General features: G+C 43.7%; 1 long non-coding RNA gene across 1 annotated transcript in view; it reads left to right on the top strand.

Moving 5' to 3' along the window:
* LOC126522265 (uncharacterized) overlaps window positions 1-16857 on the top strand; it is an 83044-nt gene that overhangs the window by 49251 nt on the left and 16936 nt on the right. Inside the window, exons 2-3 of the long non-coding RNA XR_011894975.1 lie at window positions 810-877; window positions 16057-16140. This is a non-coding gene — a long non-coding RNA (uncharacterized lncRNA). The remainder of the gene's footprint in view (window positions 1-809; window positions 878-16056; window positions 16141-16857) is intronic.

The raw sequence follows: 16857 nt of genomic DNA, 5'->3' as shown, positions 1-16857 counted from the left end.
AACATAAGTCTCGGCGACAACAGACAGCGGATAGAAGCATCGATAACTTTCCAGAAACTTCGGATACATGCAGGCGCGTCCCATGCTGTGCGATTACATTTGTTAGGCGGCGAAACGTGGTTGCCCGATAAAGATAAGTACACGTGTCAATATATATATATATATATATATATATATATATATATATATATATATATATATATATATATATATATATATATATATATATATATACCTTCAGTCTATTCTCCTTAACCATGTGTGTCTACGTTCCGCTTTCTTGCACATCCAGGAAGATTAATCTATAGAGGTAAATGCTTGAACTAAATAGCCGAGCGTTTGTTTACATAACTCAGAAGTGGTGTTAAATATGTAAACTTCCTCATTCCTCGATGCTGTGAACGATTCCACATTGGATGTCAGGTTTACAAAGTGCATTGAAATTTCCGAACATGCATTACGACTTCACCTTTTTGTCTGCTGCTCTCCTGCTTTAATAACCTTATTTCCGTAATTTCCGTCTAGGCTGCCTGTTCAAGCATCAATTATGGAGTTTTAATCCGTATGTGTGTATGTGCATGTTTCCTAAAAACGTAAATAAAATGCTGCTACATATAGAATAGCAAGCTAAAGTGCACACCTTCTGGCGAATCTGTGTGCCTTTTTTGTACATGAAATGTCTATCTCTCTGCGTTCCATAATGTATCGTTACTCAATGAGACTGTTTAGACATTTAGTAATAGGCATTCATGGTAAATACTAAATTGGTATAGTTATTCTGCAGTGGACATCGTATTTTACATATGCAGGAAAGTTGTGCCCTTCCACTTAGTTGCTGGACCAACGCCGGACACCTTCATTTACACCCCAGAAGATGGTAAGTTCGACAAATTCGCAAGATAACTATAGCGCAGTGCAGTCAAACCTAAGCAGCGTGAACAGCATTGTCGTTATGACGAAATATCTACACGTGATACGAGTTGTTAGGTAGACAATCAAGAATTTAAAACAACTATACAGAAAACATCTCTGTTCGTGGCCCGTGCCCCTTTTCTGGTAACTACGGCAAATACCAAATCACACATTGGTTTGTGAAACCTATTTCCAACAGCTGCGCTCTAAACACATCAGAATAAAACGATAACAAATAGCGAGGCTCTGCAGTCTGAGTCCCTACCTTAACATAATCAGAACATAGATTGCAAACATTGATTTCTCGGGCATTCAGTGAACACCACGATACCGGAGGGGGGGGGGAGGGTGTTCTAAAAGAACACCTTTAACAAATTTTAAAACGCTTAGCGACAGCTACCTAATCTGCTTGACGTGCAGCATTACTGCAGGAGTAGAAGGGCGGTGGCTGCAATGCGACCTATCCGATGTACAAGCAAGAAAGGCGCGATTAACGAGCTTTCCAAGTAGAGGTCTCTGCTTATTGTGTAGTTTTTCTTCGTGCATTATATTCAGTATTTGTTTGGCAAACTCGCCAACGTTGCACAATTGTGAATGGCGTTGCCAAGGCTGATAGGGCGAAGAAAAATTGGACAACAGTGTACATTCAACCACTGAGCAGGTACGGCCAAATATAATTCCGCTTTTTATGGTATAGCAAACGAGGTGACTTTCACGAAAGAGGTTGGGTGCTGCCTGGGCCAAATTCGAGCATCTTCGTGTTTCCTGTACCTCTGCGTTTCGTACTGCTTATAATATTCCTCATGTAAACGTACCGTCCCCGGTTCGGTCTCAAGTGAGCCTCGCTTAAGACATATGTAGGGCAAATTGGCCGGTGGCTAAACGAGAGAAAGAAAAGTACTACCACAAGGTGAAATCAGCCATTTCCGGTAATTTAGGCTTATATTGCCGAACTTGTGGGTGCGTACGACGTTTTGATGACAGAGAAGTGCTTAGCCGCTTTTTGTTTGACAAGGTTATAATACTTTCACGCTGCACGACACATCTTTATGCAGGAAAAGTAGAGGTGTGCGCGAGGATCTGGCCGCTGCCTGTTGGCCTTGCACTACCACTCTGTCCCTCGCGCTATGTTAACCATCTATTATCTTGTAATTCAATCTATTCCACTGGGAAGTATATTTGTGGAGGTGCGGGGTGCTAGGAAAGCAGCTGGTGCGACCGATAGTGGTGACGTCGCGGGACAGTCACTTCTTCAAATTTCTCCGCCGATCGCCTTGTTGAAGAACAAAGTGTGTGTCTCGACGGCGTAAACAACACGTCTCAGGCGGTTGGCAGTGAACTCTTACGTCCTGTGGGAATATGTTCAGTTGCGATAACCGTTGTGGAAAGGCATTTCGAACGCAATTTACTGTACTCGTACGCGCAAGCAGTACGTAATTCCTGCTATTGACTTTTTATGGGAGTCTGAAGGAACATTAGAATGCAGGGCTGTTGAAACTTCGCTCAGCAGCATTCTCAGACCATCAGCACTAGACGAGGTTCCATGAAATCGTCAAGACGTATGCGTGGAATTAAAAACGTGTGCCTCTGCAGATGGCAATGTTCATTCCAGGGACCTCGCTGCGCGCCCGTGTTGATTTTTGGTGTGGACTAATTGAACCTGGAATATATATACACTCTAAAGAAGAATGTACTAGTTCCTCGCTCACTTATCGAAGCTATAGAAGGTTGTGCTCACGTGTGGCCGGTGACTGGGGTCCACCGAGTCAGTTATTTTCACTGCCGGACTGAAGGTAGCTCACTTTGAACAAGATTGTGCTGTTAGCATTCGTGCAGTTCCTACTTCAACGGACGCAGGATCGTCGCTCAGTAAGTACTGTTCGAAATCTATAAAAATAATTAATTATTCACTCCCCTCTCCCCATCAACATGTGCGTCAAGAGCTCCTTGTCCCTGTGCTTCAGTGTTCGACTTTGCACAAGAGCATCTATTTTCACCAGCGCACTCCCGCGTACACCACTTAATGAACACTGCAACAGCGTCGCCAATATGACAGAAGCGGTACCGCGTTTCATCAACCGAGCGCAAAGTGATCGCCAAGCAAGTTATAGACATCCTACAGAAAGGCGTCATCTAGGAATCCAATAGTGTGTGGGCAGCTCGAGTTGAACTGGTCTCGAAGAACTATGATTCATCGCGATTCTGCGTCGACTACAGGCGCCTAAACGCAGTCACAGAAGGATGTTTCATTGGGTACATGACGCCATTAACAGTTTACAGTCTCCCTCGTACTTCTAATCTGACAATCTGCGCTATGGCTACTTGCCAGATACCCATGCGCCACCCCCCCCCCCCTATAAGGTGAACAATGTTGCCTTCACTGCATACAGCATCCGGACTGATTTCAAATTCCAGAACGTGCCACTTTGATGAGTGTGAAACACTTGTTTGGGTTTCCTTGTCGACAAAGAAGGCATCCATCAAGAGCCGTAGGCGCTTGAAGCCCTTCCTGACTTCCACCAGCCCGAGATGGCGAAAGACCTCCGCAATTTTTTCAGATTATGTTCGTATTTTTGCCATCTTATTAAGCGCTTTGCAAGCCTACCTTATCCGCTCACGGAGCTCCCTCACAAGGACATACAATTTACGTAGATTGACTGTAATGACTGTGTGTGTGCGTTCTGTCAACTAAAATTTCTGCTCACCTCAGCTAAAATTTTGCGCCACTTTGATCCTGAAGCTCCAACTGAGCTTCACACCGATATCAGTGGTCTGGGCGTCGCAGCAGCACTCGTGCAGATACATGGTGTCCGCCAACAAGGCATCACCTATGCAAGCGGTACTCTTGCCAAGGCGGAGCGAAATGATGCCGTAACCGAATTAGAATGCTTCGTGGTAGTATCCGCCAACCACAAGTTTCGACCATGCTTGTACCGCCGGCAGTTGACAATAGGGATAGACCACCATTATCTTTGCTGTGTGGTTGGACTACACTATCCATCTAGCCGATTAGCTCAGTGGTCATTATGAATTCAAAAATACGACTTTACTCTCAGATACAAGAGTGGTCGCTCTCACACCGATGCTGACTGTTTGTCTCACTTTCCGTCAGCAGTCATGCGCGATACGGACGATGACTTCGATGAGTACCTCCTTACCATCTCAGAACAGTTTCTTGATGCCACCGCCTTTAAACATGAGCAACAGCATGACCCTTCCATTCAGTCTATTCTACACGTCGCTTGGTAATCAGCATAGAGCTTTCATTATTTCTGACGGTTTATTGTATATGAAAAATCATTCTACTGAAGGCGCTCACTCCTTCTAGTGGTTCTCCAGACAGTCAGCCCTATGATCCTTCCTGGCATGCACGATGACATCACGTGAGGCCACCTTAGCTTTGCTCTGGTGCTCCACCGACAGCGCTGGCGTTTCTATTGGCCCAATCTCTGGAAGACAGCGAAGGAGTACGTTTACAGCTGTGCAATTAGCCAACGCCATAAGCAGTTAACGACGCCTTCTGCGGGTGCCCTGCAGCCAGTTAAGCCGCCCACCTTGCCATTTGAAAATGTTGGTGTCTGCTTTTTGGGTCCCTAGCCCAAGTCTGCTACTGGACATCGCTGTATTATGGTGCATGTGGACTATTTGACCCGGTATGCTGAGACGGCGGCACTTGTTCTGGCGACAGAAGCTGACATTTCATTGTTCCGGCTGTACTCCATCATCCTCCATCGCGGTGCTCCACGCGTGGTGATTAGTTATCGTGGACGGCAGTTTACTGCGAACGTTGTTGGAGAACTACTGCATCTTTGTAGATGTGATTACCAGCACTCAACCTCTTACCAGCCGTAAACAAACGGCCTAACTGGTCACTCAAATTGCACACTGAGCAACATGCTTGCCATGTACGCCTCCACAAATGACAAGAATTGGGATTCTTTTTTACAAATTGTTACGTACGATTACAATACTTCCAAGCATGCATTCGTAGATTATGTGCCTTTCTTTCTACTGTGTGCTCGCCACTCCCAACATTTCGTAGACACCACCCTCCCCTGGTCTGCAGATGATGACTCTTCAATAGGCAAGACTTTAGGTTGTGTCGAATAAGCCTGTCGACTGGCCCACCCCCGGACTCTCTTCTCTCAAGGTCGTGCCAAGGCTGCTTATGACGCTAGACCTATGCTCGTCACATTTGCTCCTGGGAACATTGGTTTTGGACACCTGGACAGAAAGAGGAGCTCCCCACAAAATTTCTGTCACGATACACCGGCGCATATATCAAAATAATATGCTCGAGTGACGGGCCGTGCGTCATTGCAAGAGTAACTTCGCTCAACCAGCGGTCGCGCAGAACGCAAGTCATGCACGTCGCCCTACTGAAACTGCACCACCGTGTAGCTGTGTAACTCGATCGGAGGGATTCGCCTGCTCCCGGAGAGACTGTTACGCTGCACGACACATCCGAAAGATGACAAGTTAGAGACGTGCGCGAGGAGCAGGCCACTGCCTGTTCACCTTACATGATCGTCTTGTCCCTTGCTCTACGCTACCCATGGGCCCTATAACGTAAAACTATTCCAATATGTTTTTCTTCCAATCTCCTGACGTCAAATTTGCGTAACCGCCGACGCAAGCATTGGGCGGTCACCCGCAGGGCTGTCTGAACAGGCCAATCAAATGCTCTCCTCGTTCATAGGAGGTCACTTTTGTTTGCTCGAAAAACGAATAATGTTGCCTACACTGAGCTGCTTGTCTTACCTAATTGGCTGACAAGGGGAGAGGAGTACGCTCAAGTGGAGAGGGATTCAATGGGGCCGAGCCAATGCACTGAAAATTGATAACCGGATGAAGAGGGTGGTGCCGGCGTCTGCGATTGGTCCGCTTTCCCTTACTTGCTTGAGGTGGCTGGTTGAAAATTGCCGTGGCATGCAACGGAAGCTTAATAATGACGCTAAAACGGATCCTCAGAGAGAAGAGTTGGCAGAACGATGTCGTAATCGCACCGAAAGTGCTCGAAAACGCTACACGGCCACGCAGAAAGTTTTATTATACGCAAATAAACCCATGCTCTCCGGCAGGTGCAAGTAGCCAGTGTATGAGCGATCGGTGGCAGCCATCATTAATTCCTTTCGGAACAGGGAAGTCTGCGGCTATTCAGACGAAAATTCAGTTTTGTTCGGCATATTATTACATCTTTAACGCACACGTCACTTTGACGCAGTGATTTTTCGCGGTTTTGTGACGTGGCATGACAGGCAGGCGAAGTGGGTGCAGCCGGAAAGCTTTTGACCAATAGCCTAGGGCTAATGGCGAAAAGGCGTCGAATCTAAAATAACCATTTTCCTTTTGTGCAGTTAAAGCATCGATAATCAGTTTGTACACGTCATATCAGCTGGGGAGCTGTCATGGTTTCCGTGACGTCGCGTGACAGACAGGCGCAGAGGGGGCGGTCCAAAAAAGATTTTGACCAATCGCGGAGCGCTGATTGCAGAATGGGAATAGAGAAGTTCGGAATAGTTTTACGTTATAGCACCTCATCTATCACCTTGTAAATAAACCCAGCCCATCCGTAACAATACCAATAATCAGAGCAGCAGAAACATCTAAACGGTATGACGCATGTGTGAGCATGATTTACCTCGCTCGTACAAAGAGAAGCAGTTTTAGGCTGAGATATAGTTAGAAGGACAAGTTATTTAACTAGGCAGTGACCATGTGTTAGTGATTATTGTTTCTTTTTTTTCTTTCGTTTTTCCAATATGTCATAGATTTCGTACACTTCCTGAAAAAGCAGTGGTTGAAAGCCATATCCATGTGCATTGCCTACTCACCTTGTTTTACAGCAAAGCTATGTATATCTAGGATGCCTGGAATTCTCTGTGGCCTAACGTCGACAGAAAACTATCATTCCCTATGACACATAACGCAAAAAGCAACGGATTATGCCCCCGCAGTGCGGAGCCTTGAAGCACTCAGCAATGTGAAGCGAACAGTGCATACGCTGAATTTTTCCTTTCAAAAGAACAGTGCATACATTCTTTGAAATCGCACATGCAATATACGGAAATGCATACGTTTCCTTAAAGAACAAACTCGAAACAAGCATCCCAGCTGCATAATTGATGACAAGGCGCTCCTGCGCCTACAGACAATGGGAAGTACGTAATGCTCCCCGCGTACATTTCCCAATAAAGATTACAGTTGCGTAAGCGGCCGAGGCGACGGTAGTTTGTATTATACGGAGCCGAGAGCGACGATCTTGCAGTTTCGCAGGAGCTAGAACAACCCGTCTACCAACATATTTGCGTTCTGACAGTGTTACGGGTAGGCCATGTATAGTGAGGACTCCTGAAAAGTAGCCTGTACACTAGATGCGGCGAGTTCCGGTTCTCACTTGTCTACTCTTTCTAATTGCACAAAGCAACAGCGCAAGCCAAGCCACGGGCTGTCAAAGCATTTTAGCCTAAACATTAGATAAATTGGTTCCTGATGTTGCCACGTGAATAATTTCAATGCACGTCACGATGGGCAATCGTTCTAGTTGTTTACAGCTTCGCAGTCCACTAGCATTCACACTGTACATTGGAGGCATTTTTTTTTTGCCTGTTCGCACAGTTAAACGTTTACGATGATCCAGAACCCTCTAGCCCACAACTAAATCTGAACTAAAATGTCAACGACAGAAAATGCAAGTCAGCTACGGAGAAGAGAAAAGGTCGGCATCAAAAGCAGCCAATTGTGGAGAATGAAATAATGTCTACAGAAAGGCATATTAACGTGTTTTGAGTGAGAATACTAAAAAAATAATAAATTCTCGGGTTTTGTGTACTAAAACCAAGACACGGTTATAAAGTACGCCTCACTGTGGTACTCCAAATTAATTTTCACCACCTGCGGTTCTTTAAGGTGCCCTCAACGCAAGGCACGTGGGCGTTTTTTGCATTTCGCCCCCATCTAAATGCGGCTGCTAGAGCAAGGATTCGATCCCGCGCCCTGGGTCTTACGTTGAGCGAGGAGCGCTGAGCTACAGAGAAGATATGAAAATGCCAGTAGCAGAACATTGAAGACTCAGGCTACACAAAAGCGAAAAACAGGGCAATAGGTTGTGTCACTTGGTCTTTCAAGGCGAATTAGATTCGTTTCGATACTCATAGTGATATGCGTACGGCCGATTTTTCTGAGTACCTGCAGCATTCAAACAGAGCAAAGTTTTCAATCGTGCGGTGTTTCCAAGTCATATGTGAAGGCAGACAGAAACCAGAGTGGTGTTATAATACGCTAAGTTAATCACACTCATATTTGCCGTACAATGCCTTTTTCACCAGGCATGATTTTGGGAAACTTGCACAGCGTACCACAATTTCAATAACACAATAAACAGAAAGAAAAAGTAAGCTATGAAAAAAAACCTCTTTAGTCGGTCTAGCATGGCCTAGTTTATTATCGTGAGAGAAGGAGATGTGCAGGTACATACAAAGTATGGAATACCCTTTTATAGTTTTGCAGGAAAAGCAGCAGAAACGTTAACACACACAACCACACACAACCACATTATCCCGCAGCAGTCAACGCCATGACGCATCATTTAAAAAAACTCTCACAGCAGCAACACAGACAAATATAAGATATTCTACACATCGTCATAGCCAATAAAGACCACTCCTAAATGCAACGCGTTTTCTTACAGCCAGTATTAAAACAAGCAATGCCACTGCCTTCAAATTTTTTTTCAGTGTCTTATCAAGCGCACTTTTTCTATTCTTTCGTGGTCACTGAACAAAGTATATTTATTTCAATATATTTATTTCTGTATATCTTGTAATAAGGTGCAAACGCTAACGCACCCAGACTGCTGCATTTTTAACAGCTTTCATTTCAAACTTCTGACGTTACGTGCAGGTAAGGAAATTACTCTACATCGCGTCAGCGGACATTGTGGATATCAGTGTTTATAATTACGCTTTTTGATTACGTATGTAAAACCTTTTCAAGATATACGCGGTATTACAATAGGTTTGCTAAGCGATTGATTGTGCAGTAATGAATTTTTATCTAAATTTCCTGGCCTCTTCAATATTTTGCGCCTACAGATATGGGAAACAGCCATAATAAATCTGCATTACAGGATTTGGAGGCTTCAATTGGTTCGGATTTTCTTTCGTGAATTATCCATGTGAAATATCGCACGATGTTCGAAATATACGATGGACTTCTAGCATACAAGTTTTATTCAATGTACGCATGTGCGAGGTCTAACACCGAACGAGTGGAGGAATATCACGCAAGATAAGTGTCACAATTATCATCATAAGTATCATATTAATCATCAGACTATCCTTGTGCCCACTACAGGGCGCACGCCTCTCTCAGTGATTTTTAGTTTCCAAGTTGCGCCTACAAATTTCATATTTTGATCCCCCTGGCTAATTTTGTACAGTCCTCAATAGCGCCTCCCTTTCCTTGGCACCGACCCTGTTACTTTTGTGGTCGACCAGTTATCGGCCCTACGCATTACATGCGCTCTCCAACTCCATTTTTTCCTCTTATCGTCAACTAAAATATCAGATATCACTGTTTGCTTTCTGAATCCTATCGCTCTCTTCCTGCCTCAGGACGTCACGCCTAGCATTTTTTTCTCTCCATCGATCTTTGCACGGTCAATAACGTGTTCTCGAGCTTCTTGCTAAGCTGCAAGTTGTTTCGATCCCAAATTCTGGCACCCTAACATGCAATAATTGTACACTTTCCAACGACAGTGGTAAACTTGAAGTCAGGATATGGTAATGTTGGCCCTATGCACTCGAACCAATTTATATGATTCTATAACCCTTTTTGACGAGTGTTGCCTACATGCCACATACCAGAAAAACATTATTGTCCAGTTTCAGTATTGACTACAAAGTTTCTGGCTAAATGTATTCGACCAACACTGAGTGATAAGCAGCAAGCGTCATTCTTTGGTTTGGTACAGATACACGGGATTAAGAAGTTTGGCATGCGACTCGCTTTGCTTTGAAAACACTGCTACGGGAAACAGACCGATGTAAGATATTCGGCTCCAGTGGTGTCACACCACTTCATATGACATCTATGGTTCGCATACGACGACAGCGGCCTGTACAAATTCAAATGAAGACTTAAAGTGACTTCGCGAAAAGCCCACTTACAGTTTTCTGCCTGGGAGGTTTCGCCTTATTGCTGAAAAAAGTCTGTAAAATATTTTCTCTGTGTTGATTAGGCTTATTTTTGATGTGTTTTGCATACTTACATAGCAAACACACATTCTTCTGGGTATTTACGTATCTCGCCTTTAAACGGTGAAATTACGTCCACATGATTACGGTCCCCTGTGAGTACTTCACGAACTTAAACGTAGTCGTGCACAGACTCTAGAGGCCGCATGGCGATCGTGAATCTTTTTTATTTATTCTGCCAGGCGATTCATTGTCTTTGTCGTCTGAATAATAATATTCATCGCTACTCGCACATTTCTCTGCTAAGTTCACCAATCATTTGATGCGATTCATCCCCAATGTTGCTTAACAGCTAAGGCGAAATTTCGTAAATGAACTTGCAGTTTTGTGTTTAGTGTAATACAAGTCAACATGAAGCGTTTTATAATGAAGGGTACGCTCAAATCGTGCTAAAAGGCCCTCAAAATTTTTTTGAGAAACGACAGTGACCACTAATGCTACTTGTGCTTTTTTCATAAATAATAAAGCTTTCCTTAACCTTTGCATTATTTATGCACATGCACCCTTTTTCATGGGTGGCACCATGGATGGATGCATGGGTGGGTGGACGCTATGAGCGTACCCACTGGAAAGGGGCGTTGGGCTGCGCCACCTAGCTCTTGTTATTATATTGCTTATTGTCCTACTTATGTTAAAGAAGAAAAATAGAAAAAAAGACGAAACGAAAAAAGAACCACAATTACTTCCCATTACCAAACATTCTGAACCTCTATTGTGAACTTTTTTTTGCACGCCTCCGTTTGTGGTTTCCATACTTTTTTTCACCAATCTTCCAATCGCCGTTTACTAATCTCTACTGCGGACACGTTTACCTTTCCGCTGCTTTCGCTGAACCCAAGGCGTTCAATGTGGCTAGAGATGCTTGAATCGTCCGCTGGGCAGATCTTCACATTCTAATAAAGCATGCTCCATCGTTTCCCTAGCTTTACTGCAGCAAGCACATGCTTCTTCTTCTTTCTTATATATCGCTTTATAGGTGCGTGTTCTAAGGCATTCTGATCTTGCTTCGAAATGTAATGAGCTTCCCTTTGAGTTATCATAAAATCATTGTTTCATGATTTCGTTTTTTCCTCTTAAGTAGTTACTCATGGCAGGTTTCTTTTACATTGCCGCCACCCATGACATTATTTCAGCCTGTCTGACTTTCCGCTTGACGTTCTTTGTTGCTATGTTGCCCACTTGGTTGTAAGCTTCGTAGTTGTTTTCCTCCACTGCGAATCAATGTTTTTACTGTGAAGATACCGCAACACTCTCCCAGGCCATTTACTTTCTACTATATTCCTCAGTCGTTCTCCATAATCAATTTTACTGCGAGCTTCCCTCACTTCAAAACTACTCCAGCCCATGTCACCCTGCATAGCTTCATTTGTAGTCTTCCCGTGAGCGCCCAATGCGAGGCGACCCACTGACCTTTGGTTGCCTTCGACTCCTCATTGTACCCCTGATTTAAACCAAACAACGGTATTTCCAAATGTAAATCCTGGAACCATTACATTATTCCACATACCCCGGAGCACCTCCTACCTATTGTATCCCCATACCGCTCTGTGCTTTATTATGGCCGCATTTCTCTCCCCCTTTGCTGTTATTGCTTTTCTAACGTGTTTACAGATACATATGACCTTCGTTCATCCATATACCAAGGTATTTATATTATTTCAGCCGAGGTATTTCCTGGCCTTGAATTGACCCTGTCTGTTAACTTTGTTCACTGAATACCATACCACCCAGTTTTTAACGCTAAATTGCAGACCTAAATTCTCGCCTTCCTGTTCACAGATATTGACCAGACAGTGTATATCACTTTGCTTGTTTGCTAGCAGCACAATGTCGTTCGCGTAAGAGAAACCTGGAAGCTGCTGCTCTACTACTGTACCCGCCTGTTTGGTTGAGAGAATACACCAGATGTTACTTTCTAGCAACGTTTCCAACCTCACCACGCCCATCATAAACAGTAGTGGGAATAAAGGGCACCGCTGCTTCAGTCCCTTGTTGATATGAACTTTCTCCTCGCTCCTCATTCCTTCCCATTCAACGTAAAAGATAGTTTGTAGGGAAATCTCTCTCAAAAGATGTATACAATCACCGCACCAGCCTTCTCCTTCTAGAATATCCCACAAAATGTTGTGGTCTACCTTGCCATAGGCTCCTGTGGTGTCCAAAAAGGCGATATATTACGGTCTCCTTTCTACTCTTGATATTTCAATAGACTGAGTTAGGACAAGTAATTTATCACCGAGACGCATACCTATTCGGAACCCATTCTGAAGTTCTCCCAGAATGTCATTATTCTCTGCCTATATTTGCAGCTTTAATTTAATGGCTTGATTTGCTATCCTTTATATTATCGACGAAATTATCAAGAGTCTCTGTGAGTGAATTGTATCTTACTCCCCTTTACTTTTATAAATAAATTCATTCTACTTTGTCACCAACTGTCTGGTACGAGCATAACTATTAAGCTTTATTCTACTGCTTTCAACAGAGCTTCCTTACTTTGTGGACCTAGTTCATTAATCAGCCTAACCAGAACCTCATCTAGCTCTGTGGCGGTGCGCTTCAGAATTTTCTCTTCGACTTTCTTCCAGCCGAAATTTCTCAGCGCCAGCTCCTTTTCCATCTGGTTCTCTTTCCTACTCTTTTTTTCCTCAAGTAAAATCTCGTCACTGCTTTGAAAAAATTCCGCTGGTATTTTTCGGATGTAATTTAATGCCGCGTCCTCTTCCAGTTTGTTTCCATCTTCGTCTAAGATATGTTGTGTAGTTTCAGACTTCCTGCCTAACAAGTTTATGTGGTTGCAAAATTTTTATTTATTTCATGCTGCAGATCATGTTACTGATCCAAGCAGATCAAATACAGAAATTGATAACACAGGATCAAAGGTACAAGTAAAAACAACAACAAAAAAGAAAAAAATGCCGCAGCATCACAATGCGTTGTCATTTATTGTGTCGGCGAAATAATGTGTTGGTGAACCGGGTTGATGCGGCATGTGGGTAAAAACTATACATATGATGCAGGATGAAGGGCCATTTTTCTATTCATTAGCAAAGAAAGAAATTCTCGACGCATGTTTTTTCTTCTTGTTTCAAGGATTCGGATACTGTTATTTTTTATTAGCTCAGACTGTGAATCCAACGGTGAAAATTTTGAATAAAATAACCTTACTGCTTTCCTTTGAATTCTTTGAAATATGCTAGGTGGGGCCTCCTTTTTCTCACGTATTTCTGACAACCAACGTTCAGGTTCACCTTTTAACTTTGCCTGAACCAGTATTTGAACCATAGATTTCTTTCTCCCAGCATATTTCTCATTTTCTGCTTACTTCTGCCTACTGAGCCTTCTTTGCCTGCTTGTGCTCCCGGGAGACCTTCTGTCGTTCGGCGATCGCTTCTCTTATCTTCCGGATCCACCAGCTTTTGGGTTTCTTTTTTACTTTCCAACGAGGATGTGCAGCTTCTTTTTCATTATTTCTGTCGTTATTACACTTAGAACCTCACCATATTTCTACACTCTATGACTGGCCATTCGCGAAGTTCTTCCTTGACTCTTGTCACTCTATTTGTTATTTGCTCAGCGTTCATATTTGTACTGGCTATATTGTGCTTCTTGCTCTTTTTCGCAACTACACATACCATGTCCAAGATGATTCGTTTATGTTTCCTTCCTATTTTGCTATATCCTTCCTCGTCAATGACCATTTCTCTCAAATTATCATTATTTACATAAGGAATGGGATTACAACAACAGATAAAGCAATATTAGTTTTTCTGACATTTCTTTCGTGAATGCAGATCAACTGGTGATGGCCGCGATGTCGTTTTTGAAGGCTAAAAAATCAGCAAATCAAGAACAGAAGTTAACTCAAAGCATGCACAAAAATTTATGTTTTCGTCGCCGCCAAGGAGCTTTGGAAAAGCACGTCCGTCCGCCACAAACATCACCACGCCGAAAAAGCCATATTGCTTATGCAGTGGCACGATCTATGGGCAGTTGACATGCGACGTGCGGCACGCCAGGTGTACGCTCGACGGCAGATTCAGGTGGTAATTTTAGCGCTCGCGTAGTCTACTTAGCATGAAGTGGCGCATCCTATGTAAGAAACTGTTCTGTGAGACGTACTAGTGGCGTATCCTACGCGAGAAAAGGTTCTGTGATCATGCTCAAGTGATTTAGCTCGAGATTGCCGATGTTTCTGCTGGCGTTGAGGTGGATGTAGCACCCATCGCAATGCGTAGGCGGGTGATTAGGCCGCTAATCAGCCTCGAAAATCAGCTGTGAATTTCTTAACGTTTGTTTCACTGATGGAACCTGAATGCACCGTTCCCACTTTAGTTTTAATATGTAGTTTAGATATGGTACCATTCTGCTGCGGTGATAAGTCGTGCTCTCTATGCTGTGACAAGCATTCAAATTGTTATCTGTAGATGCACTGCGCGACTGCTTTGTTTGTGAGTAGATGCTCCTGCCCACGAATAAAATCGCTTAGCTTGGAAATAACAGCCTCTCATACAGCGTAAGTCACACATGTCTTGTGGTCTAGTGATAGGCTGAAGGCGGTGCGAAGGTCTAAAGCAGTTGTAGTGGTGAGCTTTAGATTTGCTTGTTCAATGTTGGCATATAGTCCAAGCATGCGATGCGAACACGCGAATTGTTAAATTATGGGGTATTACATGCCAAAACCACTTTCTGATTATGAGGCACGCCGTAGTGGAGGACTCCGAAAATTTTGACCACCTGGGGTTCTTTAACGTGCACCTAAATCTAAGTACACGGGTGTTTTCGCATTTCGCCCCCATCGAAATGCGGCCGCCGTGGCCGGGATTCGATACCGCGAACTTGTGCTTAGCAGCCCTACACCATAGCTACTGAGCAACCACCGCGGGTAACACGCGAGGTGTTATTGCGGTGCTATCCCACGTTTCCTTTTTCTCTTCTTTTTTGTGATGGAGGAAGAAGAAAACATTTTTTGGCTCACTTTGACACTGACCCGTCTCGCTCAAATTGTAGGAATAGCTGTCGGATTCTTTTTAGGCGTTCCCTTTCAGATACTACTGTGTCACAGAGTAAAAAGCCAGGACGAAGCACAAACCTTGGAAGTATCACACCGGTTTACAAACCGAAGGGATCGCTGTGTTGAGCAACGGCATCCACCTCCTAAATGAAGCTAACGTGAAGATAGCACAGTTATTTCAGTCTACTAGTCTTGAATTGCGTGGCAATGGTTCCGCTGGCTGACGTAAATGTATTTTAAGGATTGCCGCTTGGTTGTTTCAGGGTTTCACTACATTGGCCACACAGGAGTTCAAGATCATGTGTTTTATTTCATGTGCCAAGCGACGATATAGTCTGAAGGTTTTGAAATTGAAGCTGGCAATTCACAGACGCTGCTTCTCTTCGATAAGCGAAAACCTATGCAGCCAGATAAGTTCGCAACACAGAAATGAACCACGGCTGATGATGCAGGTTGAAATTTTGCGCATCCAATAAAAATCTCCGTATACTGTCGTCCTCGCTACACCGAAAGGCGACGCAGTGGTTCTTCGGCGAACCTGTATGAACTGACGTCACGTAATTTACACTAAGAGCGAGGTAACACATCTCAAAATTGTTCGATAGCATTCTACGGCAACATTTTCAAGCATCGCCTCACCGGCTTCCACAAGCCAGAGAGGAGAAAATGCTCGCCGCGCGCCCTTTCCTCTTCGCCCAATGGAAATTTCTGTTTGCATTAAATGTGAATTTTCGACAAAGCTCTTAAAATTATAGCTGGACCTGCTCTCCCGGAAGGCACTTATTCATGTTTGGCATTCGCGCATGTGACAGTAAACGGATAGCGCTGTTTTTTGTCCCACTTAATAATGTTTCCATCTTGTTTGTATTGCAGATCCAAGCTACAGCGAAACAACCAAAGTCGTGTACACTAACTTCAAGAACTGTGCCGTAGCTCAAGGCAAATACTACGAACAACGTAAGGCGCCTTGTACAGTAGCTGATTGCAATACGGAGCATGTAACTTTCGTTTTTCACTTGATGGGTGAAGCCAACTCGAATCAAGCAAGATGCCTTTATTCTCAAATATTCGCCCTAACTTAATCAATATATTCAATGAAGCTTGACCAACTTAGAACGACAGAAAGCCGAGCTAGTTGGTAAGGATTCATAATGCAAAAAGGCAAGGCTTGTCGACAGGACACAAGAGAAGAGAAGTTCGTGTTGTCCATTTCTCTTGTCTTGTGTCCTGTCTGCACGCCTTACCTTTTTCCATATTTAACAACTTTTTCAAAGTGTTGCGATAGTCCTGGAAATCGTGTTAAAAGGTCATTGACTTAACAGAGAAGACAAACTTAACCACTCGCATGACGAAAATAGTTATGACGTGCTCATTATGGCTCAGAAGGTTAACCCAGGCTGTATGGGAGGCCGCTTCTAGGAAACAAATCCCTTTTGTATTACTGTCCAAATGTACGTTGTGCTGTATCATGTTATCTATGCATCGTAATTCTGTAAACAGTGCGAAGTAGCAATCGCGATGTCCGACTCATGTTCATTTTGTCTCATATTACGTTTAACACATGCTATAAATCTGAAAGAAATGACTGCGGTAAAACTGTTCAATCGCCCTACGCAACCCTAGGCAATAGGAAGGTTTCGTCAATGTAGTGGTGAAAGGTTTTACTTCCCCTAG

This window comes from Dermacentor andersoni, chromosome 6 (genome assembly GCF_023375885.2).
Source record: "Dermacentor andersoni chromosome 6, qqDerAnde1_hic_scaffold, whole genome shotgun sequence".
In the NCBI taxonomy this organism is placed as follows: domain Eukaryota; kingdom Metazoa; phylum Arthropoda; class Arachnida; order Ixodida; family Ixodidae; genus Dermacentor; species Dermacentor andersoni.
The sequence above is the reverse complement of the archived record's forward strand: the minus strand, read 5'-3'. Positions and strand labels throughout refer to the sequence as shown.